This window comes from Oncorhynchus mykiss, chromosome 9 (assembly GCF_013265735.2).
Source record: "Oncorhynchus mykiss isolate Arlee chromosome 9, USDA_OmykA_1.1, whole genome shotgun sequence".
Taxonomy (NCBI): domain Eukaryota; kingdom Metazoa; phylum Chordata; class Actinopteri; order Salmoniformes; family Salmonidae; genus Oncorhynchus; species Oncorhynchus mykiss.
Window position 1 is genome coordinate 31,066,446 of NC_048573.1, and position 25,457 is coordinate 31,091,902.

Here is a 25,457-nt window from a genome sequence, read left to right on the forward strand (position 1 = left end):
ATTAAATAGGATTAGGACTGCACTTTGTTGGAGGCTCATCTATAATGTACAAAGACAATTAAGTTTGAGCGGTGGATTGGGTAGATAGACAGTCAGCTGAGTGGTTAGGTGCAGATAAGAATGAATGCAAATACACACCAAGAGTGACAGATTAACCTTGGGCTAGGTTGAGCATAGCGTTGCAGCAAACAGGCAGATGCATGTATTGGATGCCTTCAGTGAGAGCACACACCCACACACACAATGCACACATATGCACACACACACTACTAAGGCTATGACACATTTACATGCACAAATTGTGCAAGATGCATTTCCCATTGTTATAATGTAAGTGAGATTTAGAGGTGAATGTCTGTTGTGTGACTATGCATTACCCAGCTAATGCTAGGCCAATATTATCTGCTAAAGCCCAACATTATCCTCTTTCCCATAATTCAGCCACATACATACTTTAGTATGGACATTCATATTGTAAGTAATGTTTGTTCCAACCCTGTACTTTTTTCCTATTAGGCACGAATGTCCTTTTGGTGAGCATGGTAAAAATGAGGAGTGCTTGAGATCTACCTGCACTTCTCGCTCAACTGGAAAGTAGCATCCGGGAAAAAGAGCCATATACATCAAGTGCTGTTCCTCTACACAGATGGAAAACGGGGAGTCTGTGAATACCGAAACAATTGGTCCTGTGTATTCAGGCTGTGTTGAATCCCTGTTTTTGCATTGCAATTCTCAGAGCGTGCGCAAACCAAGTGAAGTGCCTTCACTGAAATGTTCAATCTCTCCTTGTTCCAGTCTGTAATCCCAACACGACACAAGATGATCAACATTGTCCCTGTTCCCAAGAACTCCCAGGTAACCTGCCTTTACGACTATAGACCCTGTAGTACTCACATCTGTAATTATGAAGTGCATTGAAAGGCTGGTGATGACACACATCAACAACATCATACCAGACACCCTCAACTCAGCCCAATTTGAATACTGCCATTACAGATCAACAGATGACGCAATCTCAACTGCATTTCACACTGCCCTCTCCCAGCTGGACAAGAGGGGAAAAAACAATTTGAGAATGCTGCATAGACTAATCACCAAGCTAATCACCAAGCTCTGGACCCTGGGACTGACCACCTCCCCCTGCAACTGGATCCTGAGCTTCCTGAAGGGTCTGCAATGCAGAATCTCAAAACAGGGGCCCCTAAGGGGTGTATGCTTAGTTCCCTCCTGTTCTCCCTGTTCACTTCCACTAGATGTCAACAGTCTTTAGAAATTGTTTCAGGCTTGTATTCTAAAAAATGAGGTAGTAAGACCACTCTGAATGAGTGGACACTGCAGTGTCCCAGAGGTTTTTCATACGCACAACAGTTTGCCTTTCTTGTTTTCCTTTTATATTGACAAAGCTTTTGGCCGGTTGAAATATTAGTGATTATTATGACTAAAAACAACTTGAGGATTGATTAGAAACTTCGTTTGACCTGTTTCTACAAACTTTACTGATACTTTTCAGATTTTTTGTCTGCCTGTTTTGACTGCCTTTGAGCCTGTGGATTATTGCACAAAATGCGTAAACAAATTGGAGGTTTATGGATATAAAGAAGGACTTTATCAAACAAAACGAACATTTATTGAGTAAATGGGAGTCTTGTGAGTGCAACCATATGACGATCATCAAAGGTAAGTGATACATTTTATCGCTATTTCTGACTTGTGTAACTCCTCTACTTGTGTATGTAATGATTTGTCTGCTGGTCGCTGTTCTCAGATAATCACATGGTATGCTTTCGCCGTAAAGCCTTTTTGAAATCTGACACCGTGGTTGGATTAACAAGATGTTAATCTTTAACATCTTTAACTTTATGTATGTTTTATTAATTTTTATAATGAGTATTTGTTTTGAATTTGGCGCTCTGCAATTTCACTGGATGTTGGCCAGGTGGGACGCTATCGTCCCACACCCCCTAGAGAGGTTAAGCACACCTGGACCTCATCATCACCTTGATTACTCTCCTTTTATTTGGCCCTCATTAGCCTCAGTCATCAGCCTATATTGGTTTTGTTCACGTTCAGTATGCTTCTCCTGTTTTGTTTATCTGCCTTTGTTATGATTATTGAACTCACCTTCTGCACCTAATTCCTGACTCCTCGTTATAGAATAATGCCTCCCGTTATGGAAGCAGCAGAATTGAAAGACATCTCCCAGATGGTCAGTGAACAGGGACACCTACTCCGCCAAAACCACGATCAGCTTGTGCAAGCCGGTGCGGCAACGGATGAGGTCTTCCGCATCCTCCACCGCCTCAACACCACCCGAGAGGATTCACCTCCAACTATCGGAGGGCCTCTTACCACAAGTCATTCCAGCGAGCCAGTCCCCCAGCTTACCCATCAGTCTACCCCTGGGAATCGATGCCTAACTGTCCTTACCGGACAAGTATGACGGGACTCCATCCAAATGTCGTGGCTTCTTACTCCAGTTCACCCTTTATTTTGCCAATCAGGCAGGAGTACCCACCACCGAGAGGTCTAAGATTGCCACAGTAATTTCTCTGCTGACGGGGCGGGCGTTGGACTGGGATACAGGTGCCTGGAAGAGAGAAGAGGAAAAGCTGGGGTCTTACAAGAGGTTCATGGCTCTGTTAAGGGCTGTGAGAGAGGGAGGTGTGTGACTATTTCAACTCTGGCAGCGTGGCCAGATCGCTGAGGAGTACAACCTCACCTTCCGGACTGTGGCAGCATCCAGCGGATGGAATGAGCCAATGCTCCTCACCCTATTCCTGAAGAGGACTGGGAAAGGAGGTCCAGATGGAGTTGGCGTGCCGGGATGACAACCTTTCCTTGTTTGTGCTCATTGCGATGGCCATCTGTCTGGACAATCTTCTTCAGGAGTGCCGGCGACCCCCTCGTCTCTCATCCTCTTCGTTTGGCCATCCTGAATTTCATCGACAAGGTTCTCGCCTCCTCCATGAACATTACCTCGTACCATCTCTCCTCTCCTTTTCCGGTCCAGGCCCTGGATAATCAACCATTGGGATCCGGAACAATCACTCCCATTACAGCACCACTATGGGACCCATGCACAAAGAAAGCCTTCCCTTCCTCATCATCACCACACCACAAAGTAATCCTCGTCCTTCCATGACCCCACCATCTCCTCGTCGAGGATGAAAATCTATGCCTGGGCTCCCAGATGCCAGAAGATCGGCTTTCCTTTACCCTGTGTACCAGGATCTCTGGGAGGTTTACTCGAAGACCCGCGCCACATGTCTTCCTCCTCATCGCCCCTGGGACTGTGCCATCGAGCAGCTTGCAGGGCAGCCATGTCGACCCTCTATCGTGGCTGAAACCGAGGCCATGGAGGAATACATCCATGAGGTTCTCCAACAGGGTTTCATCCGCACATCCACCTTCACTGCATCAGCAGGATTCTTCTTCGTGGCCAAGAAGGACGGAGGTCTACGTCCATGCATCAACTACAGAGGCCTCAGTACCATCACCACTAAGTACTGCTACCCTCTCCTGTTGGTGCTTATTTTTTTTACTAAACTGGACGTGCAGAGTCCCTACAATATGATCCATATCCAGGAGGGGGGTGAATGGAAAACGGCCAGCACGATGTCTGAGCATTATGAGTACTTGTTGATGCTGTCTGGATTAGCCAATGTTCCGTCGGTGTTCCAGGCATTCGTGAAAGTTGTGTATAGCGACAACATCCTGGTCTACTCGGTCACCTTGGAGGATCACATCACCCATGTCCAAGTAGTCCTGGGATGCCTCCTCGAGAACCGCTTGTATGTGAAAGCAGAGAAGTGCCAGTTCCATCAGGTCGCTGTCTCTTTGTTTGGATACCAGATCAGCCCGCAGGGAGTGTTAATGGATGTAAGGGAATACCCCCTGAAATGGACAAAAATGAATGGCAAAACATTGGCATTGGACAAACCATATCCACGATGTCCAATACCACCCAATGTGGCGTTGATTGCAAATGCCATCTGGCAAGTGCCAGTTGTAACACTTCAAAAATCCAACAGGGGGCGAGTGCGCTCCACCGGGGTTTTTCATATTGGAAATGCAACCCAAGTCAACATCCAAAAGCAACATTTTGAAAAAAATGATTTTTTTGTCAAAAACTTATCACCCCTTAAAAAAGTGCTTTCTGGACCGTTTTTCAAAATTCTTTCGATTTTTGTGTCAATTACACATGTATAAGAACTGTATCAACATACTTTAGTCATATTTTATTATCATATATATATTTTTTTACTTGTGCATAAGGCATATGTTTTCTCCATTTGGAATATGATTTCATAGGAAGTCAAAAATCAAAAGTAAAAAATGTCAATATTTTGTAAAAAACTTCACACACCCATAAAAAAGTGCTTTCTGGACCGTTTTTCAAAATTCTTTCGAATTTTGTGTCAATTACACACGTATAAGAACTGTATAAACATACTTTATTTGCATTTTATTATCATTATTATTATTATTATTTTTTTACTTGTGCATAAGGCATATGTTTTGTCCATTTGCAATATGATTTAATAGGAAGTCAAAAGTCGAAAATGTGAACTTAAAAAAAAAAACTGACCACCCTCGTAAAAAAAGTGCTTTCTGGACCATTTTTCGAAATTGTTTCGATTTTAAGTCAATTAATCATGTGTAAGAACTGTATGAATATACTTTTGTAAAATGTTATCATTTTTTTTTTTTTTTACTTGTGCATAAGGAATATGATTTGTCCATTTGCAATATGATTTCATAGGAAGTCAAGTCACTTTTTTGGGGGGCCAAAATTGACTGAACTGATGAACTCAGGATGGCCGGGCAGTGATAGTTGTTCATTTCCATCACTCGTTGTGTTGATTTCATCATGTCCATTTGGTGATGTTTTTTTCACTATTGAATCATATTGCAAATGCACGTGCATTTGCAATATGTTTCAATGGGCATTTACCGTCACGAATTTGGCATGCTCAAAAATCATGCAGAATTGCAAAATTGACTGACCTGATGAACACAGGATGGCCGGGCAGTGATAGTTGTTGATTTAATCATGTCCATTTGGTGATGTTTTTTCACTATAGAATCATATTGCAAATGCACGTGCACTGTTGTGCAACTGGTAACCCAAAAATAAAAATATGGTGATTTCATTATGTCCATTTGTTTATGTTTTCTTACTTTTGCAAAGTCACTGTGTATTTGCAATATGGTTCAATGGGCAGGTACCATCACGAATTTGTCATGCTATAAAAATCCTGCAGGAATGTGAAATTGACTGGCCCGATGAACTCGGGATGGCTGGGCAGTGATTCTGGTTCATCTCAATCGCTCGTTAGGGTAGATTTCAGAATTTCACTTTGGTGATGGTACCTCACTGTTTAAACATATTGCAAATGGACAAGAGTCAAGTGGACAAGAGTCCATCAGTCAATTAGATATCATACTGATACAAACTGACACCAAACCCACTTTTTCCAACTCGTTTAGGAGCCAACTATTACATACTTCAGAGCTGGCAAAAAATTCACAACACCTTTGGTTCAAACCATAAAAAAAACCATAAAACACGTAGTTAAGTTCTAGCTGCGTGTCCATTTCGTATGTTATGTGTTGGCCTAGCTGAGGCGACCCCGAATCCCAAGTTTCGGCTCGATAGGTCATTTGGTGTCCGAGCAAAACCCTAATTGCTTCTTAAAATCAACTTTTTTCCATGACTTGCTACGGGGACCTTGAATGAGCTATCGGACAGAAACGTTAGGGTCTGTCTATATGGGCCGAGACGTTCGCAATGCACCTAGTCTTGCGATTCTGGGACATTTCTAAATGTCGTCATTTTCGTGATGCAAAAATGAATTGAAGTCATTGCAAATGTACGAGGCTGTTTCTCGGTCCGAGAACCTTCTAGAGCCACCTAACTCACCACACACTATCGATATGAGGTCTAGAACAGGATTCTAAAGTTTCGGAATTCTAGGTCTGACGGTTCTTTAAAAGTTCCAACAAGGTTAAGTAATGCAGGCAGTGTATGTCTCTACGCACCGCAATGGGTCCCTCCTTCCAAGCTGTGTGTGTGAGTGATTTAGTTTTCCTTTGAAATTTTATGGGGAAAATGACTGATTTACAGTTCATGGGGGTTGCCTAATCACATATATGAAGTTTTGGACAGATCTGAATTTTTTAACCCTTCGAAACAGCCTCTGAGACACCAATTATGGCACTTCCGGTTGGCACAGGAAGCTATAAGTCACCACATATCCTCATTGGGGTATGCTGTTACAGAATCCTGAGTTTTAAGTCCTTACGTTAAGAATTGACTGATCTACACAGGGTTGAATGCACTATGTCTATCAAACTGCATGCAGTGTATGGGTAAACACTTTTAGGGGCATTTGAACCACTTCCGGTTGGTCCAGGAAGCTTAGAATCGACACAGGTAGACCTCATAGTGGCCTGATGGACTGGTACCGAAGACAGGTTCATACGGCATTCATAACCCACATAGGCCTCAGGTTGAAATTAGGGGTGCAGGCAATGTATTCCTATGGGGAGAGATGACACTGTAATCTGTGAGATCAAAAAACCCTGTTTTACTGTGAAGGGTTAATGCCACACGGTCAAGGTTAGGCTTGTTGAGATCGGGAGGACCTTAGGAACATTCATGTGGTGGAATTTTTCTTCTCACTCTAACGGTTCTCTCACTGTCACTCAAAAGCAAATGACATTGTGGGGCAGGCTTCATTTTGGGCCTACTATTCTAATGGTCGGTTATTGTGTTATTTCAGAAAATCATAGAAAATCACAGAAATGTCGCAGAGCTCCGCAGCACACTTTAAAAAGATTCGTATGAACACCCTGCAACTGGATCTGTAACCGTTGAAAAAAAAAAAACGCCTATTTGTGACCATCACCAATTTGTCATTGTTCCGTTTCTCTTAAATGACGATAGATAAATGGCTGGTTCTTTTTTTATTGACACCGGAGGCTCCTTGGCTTTGACCCGAAGTGGAAAAATAATTTCTCTACTTCCATTTTAAGCCTTTAATCCCAGAAAAATGGCCGTAGCTCAAAAACCGTCGAGGCCTAGACGCCATCCCGTTCGGGGCCAACTGCCCCTTGAGCCAAACCTACGCTCGCCAAGTTTCGGCTTCGAAATATTTTCAGTTTTTGAGATAAGGCCCCGTCGCGATTCGTGATGTTTTGCCAAATTGCCATATGATTCCGTATGCCATCTGGTGGGAGTGTCCGGGACGGCGGAAAAAACGGTCCGAAACTTGTTTTTTTTTTTAAACGGAAACCGAAAGTCCGACAAAGTTCATTCGATGACTTCCCGGTAGGTCTGGCCCTACCGCACGGCCCGACGCCGACCGCGAATTTTACAAACGATTTCGGACGTCGGGTAAGGGACCGTACATTTGCAATATGGACTTTCTCACTGATCATACACGAAATGCCGAAATGTTCCCTTAAGGTATGTAAGGGACCATATGTGGCAAGTGGTCACACGGTGTCTCCCGCAGAAAACCTTGCGTAAAATACTGAGGTAGCCAATTTTCCAATCGCTTCTTATGAGAAACCAACTGCCTCGACGGATATATTATCGAATATATTTTTTCAAAACACCGTGAGGATGGATCCTAAACAACGTTTGCCGTGTTTCTGTCGATATTATGTAGCTAATTTTGAAAAAAGTTTGCCGTTATAGTTGTAGCATTTTTCAGTCGATTTCTCAGCCAAGCATGGTGAAGAAACGGGAGCTTTTTCGCCAACAAAAATAATATTTTTGGAAAAAAGGAACATTTGCTATCTAACTGGGAGTCTCCTGAGTGAAAGCATCCGAAGTTCTTCAAAGGTAAATGATTTAATTTGGTTGCTTTTCTTATTTTTGTGAAAATGTTGCCTGCTGCCAGCAGAGCCTAGCATAGCATTATGCCATGATAAACTTACACAAATGCTTGTCTAGCGTTGGCTGTAACGCATATTTTGAAAATCTAAGATGACAGTGTTGTTAACAAAAGGCTAAGCTTGTTTTTGAATATATGTATTTCATTTCATATGCGATTTTCATGAATGGGAAAAGTTTCTAGGGGTATTTATGTCCGTTGCGTTATGCTAATGAGTTTGAGGCTATGATTACTCTCCCGGATACGGGTTTGCTCGTCTCAAGAAGTTAAGGAGAGGTTCCTGTCCTGAGTTCACCCATAATTCCGCCGTCCTGAGTCATTGCCCCCATGCTTTGGGACATAGACATGGCCATCCACCAGGCTGTGGAGAGGGAACCTAGGCCTGCTACCTGCCCTCCAGAGCGCACCTACGTCCCCACGGAGGTAAGGGATTGGCTGTTGACCTGGGCACATATCCAGTGTCCAGCAGCGAGGGATGTATCACTGACACCATTCAATCCATCTCCGCAAGGTACTGGTGGCCAACCTTGACACAGGACATCGCCTCTATGTCAAGGCCAGCTCCGTATGTGCCCAAACCAAATCTCCCCGGCATGCTCCAGCAGGGAAATTCCTTCCCCTTCCCGTGCCTCAGCGGCCTTGGTCCCATCTGTCCATATATTCTGTTACTGATCTCCCCGTCTGATGGTTTCACCACCCTTGTCGTTGTTGTGGACAGATTCTGAAAATCCTGCCGTTTATACCCTGTCTCTGGTCTCCCTACCACTCTCCAGGTCGCTGAGAGTACATTGTCGTGGCATGGAGAGCCTTCATGGAAAAGCTGGGGGCCACGGCCAGTCTCACATCCGGGTACCAGCCTTAGTCCAACGGACTGGTGGAGAGAATTTTCCGGGAGCTGGGGAGGTTCCTTAGGAGTCAAGACAGGACCGGCACGGGGAGTGGGCCTGGTTCCTTCCCTAGGGTAAGAATGCACAGAACTCACACTGTCACTCCTCCAGTGGGCTGACTCCGTTCCAGTGCTTCCTGGGATATCAGCCGGCCCTAGCCCTGTACAGCCCGAGCCAGAATGACGCCCCTGCAGTGGATGAGTGGTTGTCGGGCCCTTCAAAGTCCTCTAGAGGGTCAACGAGGTAACTTATTGTTTACAACTCCCCACCAACTACCGGATCTCACATTTCCCTCATCCTCTGGCTGGTGCCATTCTCCACAACACCCGTCCGCTTTCCCAGGACATCGATGGGACCCCTGCCAATGCCGTCAGGTCCCTACTGGGTCAGCGCCAGTACCTGGTGGACTGGGAGGTGTATGTTCCAGAGGAGAGCTGTTGAGTCCTGACAGCTGGCATCCTGGACCCCAACATCGTCTGAAATTTCCATCTCCGCCGTCCGAACCTGCCCGCAACTCGCCATCGGGTCTCTCCTTCTGGTCAGCGTCATCCTGCGGTACGGCCACACCTACTCCTGCTCCCCCGCTCCAGTGCTCGACGTCGCCGGTCTACTAACCACCAGTCCTGGCAACCCTCATTATGCCCACCTGCTCCCTATCATTACCCACACCTGGACCTCATCACCTTGATTAATATTCCTATATTTATCACTCAGTAGCCTCAGTCAGTTGACACAGCAAGTTGTGTGTGACTAGTCATATATAAGTGTGTGTGTGTGTGTGTGTGTGAGTGTGAGAGAGAGAGAGTGTGAGAGAGAGAGATTTTAAATCCTTCACTCGATTGATCCATGACTGTGTTGATGACAGCAGGTGAGAGCTCACACATTCTTGGGAACAGTGGGTTAACATTGTGAGTGTGTCAGTCAGAGCTGTGTACTCAGACCTGCAGGGAGATGGAGATGGTTGGAACCAATCCACACATGATTTATTTATTTTTTATCCAAGAATAAAGAATCAGTAATGTTGCCTGCTGCCCTGATTAAATCATAGTGATGAATGGTTGGGATGCCATACAGTACTGTACAAATATGACATCCGCAGGTAACCATGGTTTCTGGTTAGAGTGTAATTACATAGTAATATTTTATAGAAATATACTGTAAAGATGATAAAATATATTTCCACAAAGGGGGCTAATGAGGGCTATCTGCATTCAGGGGGGGTACTCTATTCTAAATGAGTTAATACTTAACGAAATTGCATACTGTATCTTCTCAAAGCAGGTTCTTTGATAAAAAAAAATCCATGGAATGCACGGGACAGTAAGCTATCGCTATTCTCTCTGCAAGCCTGGCAAGTAAACCCTTGGAAGCAATTAGGGAGAAGCGGGAGCACCGAAAATTCCTCATAACGCCCCCCCCCCCTAAAGGACAAAATTCTAATAAATTATAATTATGGAAACACAGCGTTATCCACTCCTCTCTCATCTGGCGGGCGAGATTTCATCCACTGTTAAAGAGGGGAGGGTGTAAATCCTAGTTAATGAAATAAATGACCAGAATGGGAGGTATAATGCTGAAGATTAGCAGATAGAGAAACGACAAGCACTCTCACACACACACACACACACAGCAACTTGTCCATGAACAACAGCCTTGACTGATGAGAACTCCAGTTCGCTGACTGACACCAGATCAGATGCTGTTTGATAAACGGATCTAGAATGATTAAGATAAGAGGGATATCTGGATGTGATGTTGGTAAGTAAAAAGAGATACGGCTGTTTATTATCGTTAATGTTTGTAAACAAATTGTGGAGAGCCTGGGTGTACATTTTAATGGGTATTATTTCCAATGGGTATTATTTCTCCAATACTGTGTTGTTTTAAGCAAAATGTATCTGTCCAACCAATGGCTATGAATTTGGAATAATGTTGAAATGGAGTGGCCATTGCCAGAGTGAAAACAAAAATGTCCCACTGTAATTTGTGTTTATTGTCCACAATGTCTTATATAAAAATAACACAGTGGCAGTTCTCGACAATTAATAATAATTAGCGTAGAGTACAAGACAACTGATACCCCTTCAATGGCATTTGGTGAGGGATAACAGTAACTGCCAAGAGAAGAGATATTGTTTCAACATTCCCTCGCCAGTCTCACTGATATATCCACCCTGTGTGGTTGATGTACAACTCCCTGACAACATTGGAATTTGTCTATGGCGGGCCTAAAAAGCCTCTAGACAGAACGACTTCCCTGAACTTGGGTCACCTGAAACTAACTCTTCTAGGGCATTGTATGACCTTTTTTGTTTGATTAATCTTTTCACCACAAAAGATTTCTAAATCACACGGAAGATTAATGTTGATTCTGTGCAACTCAGCAAAAACAGTGAAATGAAAGGGCTTGCCAAATAGCCATAGAACATTTTCACAAGACTGAATTACAAGAATATAACATTTTACTGAAGAACAGAAACTGTATTTGAAACTGGGGAAATTCCACTGCCAAACTACCAATTAATGACTTAAAACTTCATGAGTGTAGGTATGAGTGCAGTATTTTTGTTTTTGGATAAAAAATGTACCCATTTGACGGCTGCATTGTCCCATGGTGTTTATGCGTGCGTACTATTGTTTGTACAGATGAGCGTGGTACCTTAACCTGTTGAGTGTAGGGGGCAGTATTCTGATGTTTGGATGAAAAACGTACCCAAATGAAGCTGCCTATTTCTCAGGCCCAGAATCTAGAATATGCATATAATTGTCAGATTACGACAGAAAACACTAAAGTTTCCAAAACTGTCAAAATATTGTCTGTGAGTATAACAGAACTGATATTGCAGGCGAAAACCTGAGGAAAATCCAACAAGGAAGTGCTGGAAGAAGAAGAAGCTACATTCCGGTTGACATATTATCGATTATATATTGTAAAAACAACCTGAGGATTGATTTTAAAAAACATTTGACATCTTTCTACGCACTTTACGGATACTATTTGGAATTTTTGTCTGCGATGTTGTGACCGCTCGAGTCTATGGATTTCTGAACATAATGCGCCAAACAAATGGAGGTATTTTGGATATAAAAATCATCTTCATGGAACAAAAGGAAAATTTATTACGTAAATGGGAGTCTCGTGATTGCAAACATCCAAAGATCAAAGGTAAGCGATTTAATATATTGCTTTTCTGACTTTCGTGACCAATCTACTTGGCTGCTATCGGTTTGTAATATTTTGTCTACTGAGAGAGATGATATTACATAAACGCATGTTATGCTTTCGCCGAAAAGCTTTTTTGAAATCTGACACGCCAGGTGGATTAACTTCTTATGGCTGCAGGGGCAATATTGAATAGCTTGGATGAAAAGGTGCCCATTGTAAATGGCCAGCTCCTCAGTCTCAGTATTGAGTATTCCGTAAGGCGTATGTATGCCTTATGGCTAACGAGACATGGTGTGATGAAAGAAACATACAGGAAGTCAAATCCTTCTGTTCACCTGATTTAGAATTCCTCACAATCAAATGTAGACTGCATTATCTACCAAGAGAATTCTCTTCGATTATAATCACAGCCGTATATATCCCCCCCCCCCCAAGCAGACACATCGATGGCTCTGAACGAACTTTGTTTGACTCTTTGCAAACTGGAATCCATTTATCCGGAGGCTGCATTCATTGTAGCTGGGGATTTTAACAAGGCTAATCTGAAAACAAGACTCCCTAAATTTTATCAGCATATCAATTGCGCAACCAGGGGTGGAAAAACCTTGGATCATTGTTACTCTAACTTCCGCGACGCATATAATTCCCTGCCCCGCCCTCCTTTCGGAAAAGCTGACCACGACTCCATTTTGTTGATCCCTGCCTACAGACAGAAACTAAAACAAGAGGCTCCCACGCTGAGGTCTATCCAACGCTGGTCCGACCAAGCTGACTCCACACTCCAAGACTGCTTCCATCACGTGGACTGGGACATGTTTCGTATTGCGTCAGATAACAATATTGACGAATACGCTGATTCGGTGTGCGAGTTCATTAGAACGTGCGTTGAAGATGTCGTTCCCATAGCAACGATTAAAACATTCCCTAACCAGAAACCGTGGATTGATGGCAGCATTCGCGTGAAACTGAAAGCGCAAACCACTGCTTTTAATCAGGGCAAGGTGACTGGTAACATGACCGAATACAAACAGTGCAGCTATTCCCTCCGCAAGGCTATCAAACAAGCTAAGCGTCAGTACAGAGACAAAGTAGAATCTCAATTCAACGGCTCAGACACAAGAGGCATGTGGCAGGGTCTACAGTCAATCACGGACAAGAAGAAATCCAGCCCAGTCACGGACCAGGATGTCCTGCTCCCAGGCAGACTAAATAACTTTTTTGCCCGCTTTGAGGACAATACAGTGCCACTGACAAGGCCTGCAACGAAAACATGCAGACTCTCCTTCACTGCAGCTGAGGTGAGTAAGACATTTAAACGTGTTAACCCTCGCAAGGCTGCAGGCCCAGACGGCATCCCCAGCCGCGCCCTCAGAGCATGCGCAGACCAGCTGGCCGGTGTGTTTACGGACATATTCAATCAATCCCTATACCAGTCTGCTGTTCCCACATGCTTCAAGAGGGCCACCATTGTTCCTGTTCCCAAGAAAGCTAAGGTAACTGAGCTAAACGACTACCGCCCCGTAGCACTCACTTCCGTCATCATGAAGTGCTTTGAGAGACTAGTCAAGGACCATATCACCTCCACCCTACCCGACACCCTAGACCCACTCCAATTTGCTTACCGCCCAAATAGGTCCACAGACGATGCAATCTCAACCACACTGCACACTGCCCTAACCCATCTGGACAAGAGGAATACCTATGTGAGAATGCTGTTCATCGACTCCAGCTCGGCATTCAACACCATAGTACCCTCCAAGCTCGTCATCAAGCTCGAGGCCCTGGGTCTCGACCCCGCCCTGTGCAACTGGGTACTGGACTTCCTGACGGGCCGCCCCCAGGTGGTGAGGGTAGGCAACAACATCTCCACCCCGCTGATCCTCAACACTGGGGCCCCACAAGGGTGCGTTCTGAGCCCTCACCTGTACTCCCTGTTCACTCACGACTGCGTGGCCACACACGCCTCCAACTCAATCATCAAGTTTGCGGACGACACAACAGTGGTAGGCTTGATTACCAACAACGACGAGACGGCCTACAGGGAGGAGGTGAGGTCCCTCGGAGTGTGGTGTCAGGAAAATAACCTCACACTCAACGTCAACAAAATTAAGGAGATGATTGTGGACTTCAGGAAACAGCAGAGGGAACACAACCCTTATCCACAACGATGGAACAGTAGTGGAGAGGGTAGCAAGTTTTAAGTTCCTCGGCATACACATCACAGACAAACTGAATTGGTCCACTCACACAGACAGCATCGTGAAGAAGGCGCAGCAGCGCCTCTTCAACCTCAGGAGGCTGAAGAAATTCGGTTTGTCACCAAAAGCACTCACAAACTTCTACAGATGCATAATCGAGAGCATCCTGGCGGGCTGTATCACCGCCTGGTACGGCAACTGCTCCGTCCACAACCGTAAGGCTCTCCAGAGGGTAGAAGGGTCTGCACAACGCATCACCGGGGGCAAACTACCTGCCCTCCAGGACACCTACACCACCCGATGTTACAGGAAGGCCATAAAGATCATCAAGGACATCAACCACCCGAGCCACTGCCTGTTCACCCCGCTATCATCCAGAAGGCGAGGTCAGTACAGGTGCATCAAAGCTGGGACCGAGAGACTGAAAAACAGCTTCTATCTCAAGGCCATCAGACTGTTAAACAGCCACCACTAACATTGAGTGGCTGCTGCCAACACACTGACACTGACTCAACTCCAGCCACTTTAATAATGGGAATTGATGGGAAATTATGTAAATATATCACTAGCCACTTTAAACAATGCTACCTTATATAATGTTACTTACCCTACATTATTCATCTCATATGCATACGTATATACTGTACTCTATATCATCGACTGCATCCTTATGTAATACATGTATCACTAGCCACTTTAACTATGTCACTGTTTACATACTCACCTCATGTATATACTGTACTCGATACCATCTACTGTATCCTGCCTATGCTGCTCTGTACCATCACTCATTCATATATCCTTATGTACATATTCTTTATCCCTTTACACTGTGTATAAGACAGTAGTTTTAGAATTGTTAGTTAGATTACTTGTTGGTTATTACTGCATTGTCGGAAATAGAAGCACAAGCATTTCGCTACACTCACATTAACATCTGCTAACCATGTGTATGTGACAAATAAAATTTGATTTGATTTTATTTGAGTTGCTAATATATGCAAAATATTATTAGTATTGGATAGAAAACACTCTGAAGTTTCCAAAACTGTCAAAATATTTTCTATGAGTATAACAGAACTGATATTGCAGGCGAAACCCTGAGGAATATCAAACCAGGAAGTGGCTTCTATTTTGAAAACTCCATGTTCCATAGCCTCCGTTTGCTCCATTTAAAGGGATATCAGCCAGAACGATAACATCGCGTCAAGTGTTGAGTCATGAGTTTTGCTCACGCAACAGAGTTTGGGCAGATATTGCCATTCCCTCTCCTACTGAACAAGACTGTTGCGGTTGATATATTATCGATAATATATTTTTATAAAAAAGTTTGACATGTTTCTGTGGACATTACGGAAACTATTTGGAATTTGTTTGCGTTGTTGTGATGACTCTTTCCTGTGGATTTCTGAACATAACACTCCAAACAAACGGAGGTATTTTGGATATGAAAATAATCTTTATGGAACAAAAGGAATGTTTATTGTGTAACTGGGAGTCTCGTGAGTGAAAACATCCGAAGATCAAAGGTAAACGATTAATTTGATTGCTTTTCTGATTTTCGTGACCGAGCTACTTGATGCTAAGCATACTTAATGTTTTGTCGAGCGATCGATAAACTTACACAAACGCTTCGATTGCTTTCGCTGAAAAGCATCATTTCAAAATCTGACACGACACGTGGATTAATTTGTTGAATCTAGGGGTCATTTTTTTTATTTTGCCCTGTGTTGGGTGCCGGCTTTTGGATAGGAAGTTAAACGGGTATCCTGACTCCCTGTGGTCACTAAAAGATCCTATGGTACTAAAAGTAGAGGTTTTGACCTCTTGAAACTAGGGGGCACTATTTTCATTTTTGGAAAAATAACTATTTCTCAGGACCAGATGCTAGAAATTGCATATAATTGACAGCTTGGGATAGAAAACACTCTAAAGTTTCCAAATCTGTCAAAATACTGTCTGTGAGTATAACAGAACTGATATTGCAGGCGAAAGCCTAAGAAAAATCCAATCAGGAAGTGACTCATGTTTTGAAACCATTGTCTTCCTATGCACCCCTACTGGCCACTGAAAGGGCCAGCTAAGCTGTGTTTTACTATATTTCACTTGTGATTTCATGAATATGAATATTTTCTAGCAATATTTTTTGACCGTTGCGCTATGCTAATTAGCTGATGACAATTCTCCAGGATCCAGGATGGGTATTTCTAAGAGGTTAACCGTGGTGTACTGGTTAACCGTGGTGTACTGGCTAAATTCCCAATTTGGCCCTAATACCATGGTCCCCTAATCATCCCCAGCATCCAATTGACTCATTATTCACCCGTTACTATTCTGCAGGTCGTTGCTGTTAACGAGAATGTGTTCTCAGTCAATTTACCTGGAAAAATTTGGGTAAAATAAAAAAATAGGAAGTGTGTAGCCACTCAGTTGCCTCCAGGTGGAGATGGAATGAGGCTATGGATTTCACACCCTGCTTTGTCTAGGAACTCCAGTTAAAAGTCACCCTCTGTCCCTCTGAACTGCCCCAGAGGACCACTTAATGAGATGCAACCGAGGAACAAAGATTCTGTTTGGGATTGAAATTCTGGCTTGTTTTTAGGAGGGGGGGGGGGGGGGGGGGGGGGGTTGGGGTGACTTTGTACTCTCTGATAAGTACATTGAGCTTTACATCCACTTGCGAGTCTGTGAGCATGTGCGTGAGTGCGAACATAACCACATTATGTGTGTGCGTGTATGTGTGCATGTGCGTAGGTCTGTATAATCATCTGGCTCAAAGTGAGAAAGTTACAGAGACAGTAGAGAGAATAGTCCTCTCTATCGCTCAACAGTTCCCCTCAGCTGAGAGAGAAAGGTTATACGGCTGGTAGGGGGTGTATTGAAATTCAAGTCCACTTCACCTAGCCCAGGAGTGGCTGTGTGCAGATTAATGAGCTATTTGTGTAGAGTTCAGCTATTTCACATGCATCAGGTCCATATTAGTGATATAATTAATTTAACAACACTGGGGTGTTGTCACCCCGCCGTGGAATGCTGCACACGGCATGTGGCTATGATAAGCATTCTCTAATTAAACAGGCAAAAAAAAGGAGGGGACACCTTTTGACATTCAAAAAGCTTTGGGAGAAAAACAAGCTTTCGCAGCGAGTGTTGCCATGGCTGCACAAATGGCTGCCAACCACGTTTGACAGGGTGAAGGTGGAGGGGAGTTTTGAGGAGAGCGGCAAGTGTTGCAATCCCATCCCCTAAGGTAAACCCCCATACCCTAAGACAGATCTTTCAGGTAAATCAACAACCCTGTTCACAATTTTGCAGATTACACTTTATTAAAGTTGTTTGGACATATGCTAATTTGGCTCAAGCATGAAAAATGGACCTGTGAGAGTGCTTTTTCTTCCGCTTTCTACATGTAACTATGTTTTTTTTACTATTTGACTTTAATAAAGGCAATACATTATTAATATGGAATAGTTTATTTTTAGTAGAAAATCCAAAGAAGGGCTGTTTTCAATGGCTGATGCATCTTTTAAGCAGAAAATGTGCAAGATGGCACCAACAGAGAGGGCTGCCTCGCTTCTAGTCCTTAGGAAACTTTGCAGTATTTAGTTTTTTTTTAAATGTATCATTTCTTACATTGTTAGCCCCAAAAAATCTTATGTGATATTACTATTGGATGTCAGAGCGACGTCAACTTACCAGCACTATGACCAGGAATAGAACTTTCCCGAAGTGGATACTTTGTCCAAACCAGCCAGAGCATTTGAACTGATTCCAGACGCTGACCCAAAACAACGTCGCCGCAGAAGAAAAAGACTAAGTGGCCTTCTGGTCAGAATTCGGAGGCATCTACACCACCCACTGCTTCCAAGTATATTACTCGCTCATGTCCAGTCGATAGATAACAAGGTAGACAAAATTTGGGCAAGTGTTGCTTTTCAGAGAGACATCAGGGATTGTAACACTCTGTTTTACGGAAACATGGCTCTCTCGGGATATGCTGTCTGAGTCGGTACAGCCACCGGGATTCTTTGTGCATCGCGTATACATAAATAAACATCTCTCCGGGAAGAAGAAGGGCGGAGGTGTATGTTTCATGATTAATGACTCAGTAATTGTAACAACATACAAGAACTCTTGTCCTTTTGTTCACCTGACCTAGAATTCCTCGCAATCAAATGCCGACTGTATTGTCTCCCAAGAGAATTCTCTTCGGTTGTTGTCACAGCCATGTATATCCTCCTTCAAGCCGATACCATGACGGCCCTCAAGGAACTTCTCTAGACTTGATGCAAACTGGAATCCATATAGCCTGAGGCTGCATTTATTGTAGCTGGGGATTTTAACAAAGCAAATTTGAGAACAAGTCTACCTAAAATCTATCAGCATATTAACTGTAGTACTAACGCTGGCAAAACACTGGATCACTGCTACTCTCACTTCCGCAATGCATACAAGGCCCTCCCCCGCCCTCCTCTCACAACAACTCCATTTTGCTCCTCCCTTCTTGTAGGCAGAAACTCAAACAGGATGTACCTGTGATAAGGACTATTCAAAACTGGTCTGACCAATTGGAATCTACGCTTCAAAATAGTTTTGATGACGCAGACTGGGAGATGTTCCCTGGTAACCTCAGATAATAATATTGATTTAAATGCTTATTTGGTGATTGAGTTTATAAGGAAGTGCATAGGAGATGTTGTTCCCACTGTGACTATTAAAACCTACCCTAACCAGAAACCGTGGATAGAAGGTGGCATTTGTGCAAAACTGAAAGAGCCAACCATCACATTTAACCATAGAAATGTGCCTGAGGATATGGCTGAATACAAACACTGTAGATAATTCCTCCGCAAGGCAATCAAACAAACAAAATGTCAGTATAGAGACAAAGTGGAGTTGCAAGTCAGCGGCTCAGACACGAGACGTTTGTGGCAGGGTCAAAAGACAATCATGGACTACAAAAAGTAAACCAGCCACGTCGCGGACACCGACGTCTTGCTTCCAGACAAACTAAACACCTTCTTTGTCCACTTTGAGGATAATACAGTGCCTCTGACGTGGCCCTCTACCAAGGATTGTGGGCTCTCCTTCTATGTGGCCGACGTGACTAAGACATTTAAACGTGTTAACCCTCACAAAGCTGCCAGCCCAGACGACATCCTTAGCTGTTTCCTCAGAGCATGCACATGCCAGCTGGCTGGTGTGTTTACGGACAAATTGAATCTCTCCAAATACTGGTCTGCTGCCACACATGCTGCAGGACGGCCACCATTGTTGCTGTAACCAAGAAGGCAAAGGTAACTGAACTAAATGACTATTGCCCCATAGCACTCACTTCTGTCATCAGGAAGTGATTTGAGAGACTAGTCGAGGATCATATCACCTCCACCTTAACTGTCACCCAAGACCCACTTCAATTTGCATACCGCCCCAATAGGCTGCACACAACACACTGCACACAGCCCGATCCCATCTAGGCAAGACGAATACCTGTGTAAGAATGCTGTTCACTGACTATAGCTCAGCATTCAACACCATATTAACCTCCGAGCTCATCATTAAGCTTGAGGCACTTAGTGTCATAACTGCCGTGTGCAATTGGGTCCTGGACTTCCTGACGGGCCGCCCCCACATGGTGAAGGTATGAAACAATATCACCACTTCGCTGATCTTCAACACTGGGGCCCCACAAGGGTGGGGCCCGCTCCTGGACTCCCTGTTCAACCATCACTGCATGGCCATGCACACCTCCAACTCAATTATCAAGTTTGCAGAAAACACAACAGAGGTAGGCTTGATTACCAACAATGACGAGAAAGCCTATAGGGTGGAGGTGATGGCTCTCTGAGTGTAGTGTCAGCAACACAAAGGAGATGATCATGGACTATAGGAAACAGCAGAGGGAGCACCTACCCTATCCAAATCGACGGGACAACAGTGGAGAAGGTGGAAAGATTTAAGTTCCTCGGCGTACACATCATGGACAAACTAAAATGGTCGACCCACACAGACAGTGTGGTGAAGAAGGCGCAACAGCACCTCTTCAACCTCAGGAGGCTGAAGAAATGTGGCTTGTCACCTAAAACCCTCACAAACAGTTATATATGCACAATTGAGAGCATCCTGTCAGACTGTATGTTGTATGTTGTGAAGAAATGTGGCTTGTCACCTAAAACCCTCACAAACAGTTATATATGCACAATTGAGAGCATCCTGTCAGCCTTGCTGTTGTGGGTGGTGCAGTTCCCGTATCAGGAGAGCCATCACCTCCACCCTATAGGCTTTCTCGTCATTGTTGGTAATCAAGCCTACCTCTGTTGTGTTTACGGGAACTGCACCACCCACAACAGCAAGGCTCTCCAGAGGGTGGTAAGGTCATCGGGGGAATCAGACTGTTAAACAGCAATCACTAACAGAGGCTGGTGCCTACATACAGTCTTGAAACAATTGGCCACTTTAATAAATGGATCACTAGTCACTTTAATAATGCCACTTTAATAAGGTTTTCATATATTGCATTACTCATCTCATATGTACAGTTGAAGTCAGAAGTTTACATGCACCTTAGCGAAATACATTTAAATTAAGTTTTTCACAATTCCTGACATTTAATCCTAGTAAATATTCCCTGTTTTAGGTCAGTTAGGATCACCACTTTATTTGAAAAAGAATGTGAAATGTCAGAATAATAGTAGAGAGAATTATTTATTTCAGCTTTTATTTCTTTCATCACATTCCCAGTGGGTCAGAAGTTTACATAACTCAATTAGTATTTGGTTGCATTGCCTTTAAACTGTTTAAGTTGGGTCAAATGTTCCGGGCATCCTTCCACAAGCTTCCCATAATAAGTTGGGTGAATTTTGGCCCATTCCTCCTGACAAAGCTGGTGTAACTGAGTCAGGTTAGTAGGAGTCCTTGCTCGCACACACTTTTTCAGTTCTGCCCACACATTAGGATTGTAGGATTGTAGGATTGAGGTCAGGGCTATGTGATGCCCACTCCAATACCTTGTCTTTGTTGTGCTTAAGCAATTTTGCCACAACTTTGGAAGTATGCTTGGGGTCATTGTCCATTTGGAAGACCCATTAGCGCCCATGCTTTAACTTCCTGACTGATGTCTTGAGATGTTACTTCAATATCTCCACGTAATTTTCCTGCTTCATGATGCCATCTACTGTGTGACGTGCACCAGTTCCTCCTGCAGCGAAGCACCCCAGCAACATGGATGGGATGGAGTTTTTCAGCTTGCAAGCCTCCTCCTTTTTTCTTCAAAATAACAATGATCATTATGGCCAAACAGTTCTATTTTTGTTTCATCAGATCAGAGGACATTTCTGAAAGAAGTACATTCTTCTCCCCATTGTTCAGTTGCAAACCGTAGTCTTGCTTTTTTATGGTGCTTTTGGAGCAGTGCCTTCTTCCTTGCTGAGCGGCCTTTCAGATTATGTCGATATATGACTCATTTTACTGTGGATTTAGATACTTTTGTACCTGTTTCCTCCAGCATCTTCACAAGGACCTTTGCTGTTGTTCTGGGATTGATCTGTACTTTTCGCACCAAAGTACGTTCATCTCTAGGAGACAGAATGCGTCTCCTTTCTGAGCGGTATGACGGCTGCATTGTCCCATGGTGTTATACGTGCGTACTATTGTTTGTACAGATGAAAATGGTACCTTAACCTGTCGTGTAGGGGCCAGTATTTTGATGTTTGGATGAAAGAGGTACCCAAATTAAACTGCTTATTTCTCAGGCCCAGAATCTAGAATATGCATATACTTGTCAGATTAGGATAGAAACCACTCTAAAGTTTCCACAACTGTCAAACTATTGTCTGTGAGTATGACAAAACTGATATTGCAGGCAAAAACCTGAGGAACATACAACAAGGAAGTGCCTAAGAGAAACAAATCTTCCTGTTCCATTGCATGCCTTCCCTCCATTTAAAGGGATATCAACCAGACTGTGGATTTCTGGTAACAGGAACAATCACCCACAAAATACCCAAAGAATATGGCTGCCTAAATATGGTTCCCAATCAGAGACATTAATAGACAGCTGCCTCTAATTGAGAACCAATCTAGGCAACCATAGGCTTACAAAAACACCTAGATAGGGCCCACACCGATAAACATACTAGACAAGCCAAACCCATACATCACCCATGTCACACCCTGACCTAACTAAAATAACAAAGACAACAAAGAATACTAAGAATACTACATCCGAAGATCATCAAAGGTAAGCCATTCATTGTATTGCTTTTCTGACTTTCATGACTAATCTACTTTGCTGCTAGCTGTTTGTAATGTTTTGTCTGCTGAGAGAGATGTGCTCACATAAACGCTTGGATAGCTTTTGCTGTAGCGCTTTTTTGAAATCTGACACGCCAGGTGGATTAACAACAAGCTAAGCTGTGTTTTGCTGTATTGCACTTGTGATTCATGAAAATTATATATTTTTAGTAATTTAATTTGAATTTGGCGCTCTGCAATTCAGCGGATGTTGAGGAAAATGATCCCGCTAACGGGATGGGTTTGCCAAGAAGTTAAGGCATTTGGAATTTGCTCCCAAAGATGAACCAGACATGTGGAGGACCACCATTTTTTTCTTTTGATTTCCCAAGATGTCAAACAAAGAGGCACTGAGTTTGAAGGTAGGCCTTGAAATAGGTACACCTCCAATTTGACCCAAATTATGTAAATTAGCGTATCAGAAGCTTCTAAAGCCGTGACATCATTTTCGGGAATTTTCCAGGCTGTTAAAAGGCACAGTCAACTTAGTGTATGTCAACTTCTGACCCACTGGAATTGTGATACAGTGAATTATAAGTGAAATAATTTGTCTGTAAACAATCGTTGGAAAACTTACTTATGTCATGCACGAATTAGATGTCCTAACCGACTTGCCAAAATAATAGTTTGTTAAAACAAGAAATTTGTGGAGTGTTTGAAAAACATGTTTTAATGACTCTAACCTAACTGTATGTAAACTTCCGACTTCAACTGTATTTTATGCAATCTATTGCATCTTGCCTATGCCATCTATTGCATCATTGCTCATCCATTTATTTATATATATACTTACTTATTCCATTCCTTTACTTAGATGTGTGCATTAGATAGTTTTTGTGGAATTGTCAGATTACTTGCTAGAAATTGCTGCTCTGTCAGAACTAGAAGCACAAGCATTTTGCTACTCTCCCACTAACATCGGGTAACCATGTGGACAGTGGTTCCTCCTTCAAAAGTTGTGTCATACTGCGGCACACCTTGCGTGTTGCCTCGGCATTCTTTGGCAGGCCATTACATTTTCAGAAATGTTTTCTGTTACTGCTAGCTAGACCAACAGAGGGCATCTTTGAGAAGCATTTGATAGTATCCCATATTGGCATTACCAGAGATTTGAAAACCTTTTTTGTAGTAACATAGTACATGGGATTGATTTTGATACATTTTGCTTAATTAATTTGATTAATATTACGGTGTTTCTATTCAGAGAAAAAGGAAAAACAAAACCCTCACGGTTTCTATGGGGCTGTACAACGTGACAGCGGGAGTAGACTACAGGATCGGCGGATTATAAATTGTTTGCTTTCATTAGACAACTTTGTTCCAAAATGTCTGTAAATCAGTCATATTTATTCACATAGTGATTCGTTTAGATCCATAACTAAATCATCAGAGTATTTTTTATCATTATTTTATTAACGAAATGCGTTTATTTGTTTACTAGGCTACTGTGCAGTCTACAATAAATACTGTCGTAAACATCGGAAAGTGCCTAATTCCTTACATAAGGGAGAACAAGCCATGTCTGGCATGCATTATTTCATAGTAGTGATGTCTTCACTATTATTCTACCATGTCAAAAATAGTAAAAATACAGAAAAATCTTGGAATGAGTAGGTGTGTCCAATCTTTTGACTGGTACTTGCTTAATTAATTTGATTAATTTGATGGTGTTTCTAATCCATGGAAAACAAAAAAACGTCTGTGTTTCTGTTAGAATGGAACGGAAAATATGACGCGGTACAATGTCAAATCAAATCAAATGTATTTGTCACATGCACATGGTTAGCAGATGTTAATGCGAGTGTAGCGAAATGCTTGTGCTTCTAGTTCCGAGAATGCAATAATAACCAAAGAGTATTGCAATAATAATGCAATAATATCTAACCTAACAATTCCAAAACTACCACCTTATACACACAAGTGTAAAGGGATAAAGAATATGTACATAGATATATGAATGAGTGATGGTACAGAACGGCATAGGCAAGATGCAGTAGATGATAGAGTACAGTATATACATATACATATGAGATGAGTAATGTAGGGAATGTAACCATTATATTAAGTAGCATTGTTTAAACTTCTTAAGGTATATTGGGCAGCATTTTCACTTTTGGATAAATAGCATGCCCAATTTCAACTTCCTGCTACTCATGCCGAGAATATAAGATATGCATATTATTAGTAGATTTGGATAGAAAACACTCTGACGTTTCTAAAACTATTTGAATCATGTCTGTGAGTATAACAGAACTTATGTGGCAGGCAAAACCCAGAGGACTAACCGTTCAGAATGTTTTTTTTTAGGTCTCTGTCTGTTCACTGACTTCTCATTGGGAAACGAGCTTGGTGATGAGTTGAGGGTACTATGGTGTTAAATGCTGAGCTGCAGTCGATGAACAGCATTCTCACATAGGTATTCCTCTTGTCCAGATGGGTTAGGGCAGTGTGCAGTGTGGTTGCGATTGCGTCGTCTGTGGATCTATTTGGGCAGTAAGCAAATTGGAGTGGGTCTAGGGTGTCAGGTAGGGTGGAGGTGATATGATCCTTGACTAGTCTCTCAAAGCACTTCATAATGACGGAAGTAAGTGCTACGGGGCAGTAGTCGTTTAGCTCAGTTACCTTAGATTTCTTGGGAACAGGGACAATGGTGGCCCTCTTGAAGCATGTGGGAACAGCAGACTGGGATAAGGATTGATTGAATATGTCTGTAAACACACCAGCCAGCTGGTCTGCGCATGCTCTGAGGATGCGGCTGGGGATGCCGTCTGGGCCTGCAGCCTAAACACGTTTAAATGTTTTACTCACGTCGGCTGCAGTGAAGGAGACTCCGCAGGTTTTGGTTGCGGGCCGTGTCAGTGGCACTGTATTGTCCTCAAAGGGGGCAAAAAAGTGATTTAGTCTGTCTGGGAGCAAGACATCTGGGTCTGCGACGGGGCTGGTTTTCTTTTTGTAATCCGTGATTGACTGTAGACCCTGACGCATACCTCGTGTCTGAGCCGTTGAATTG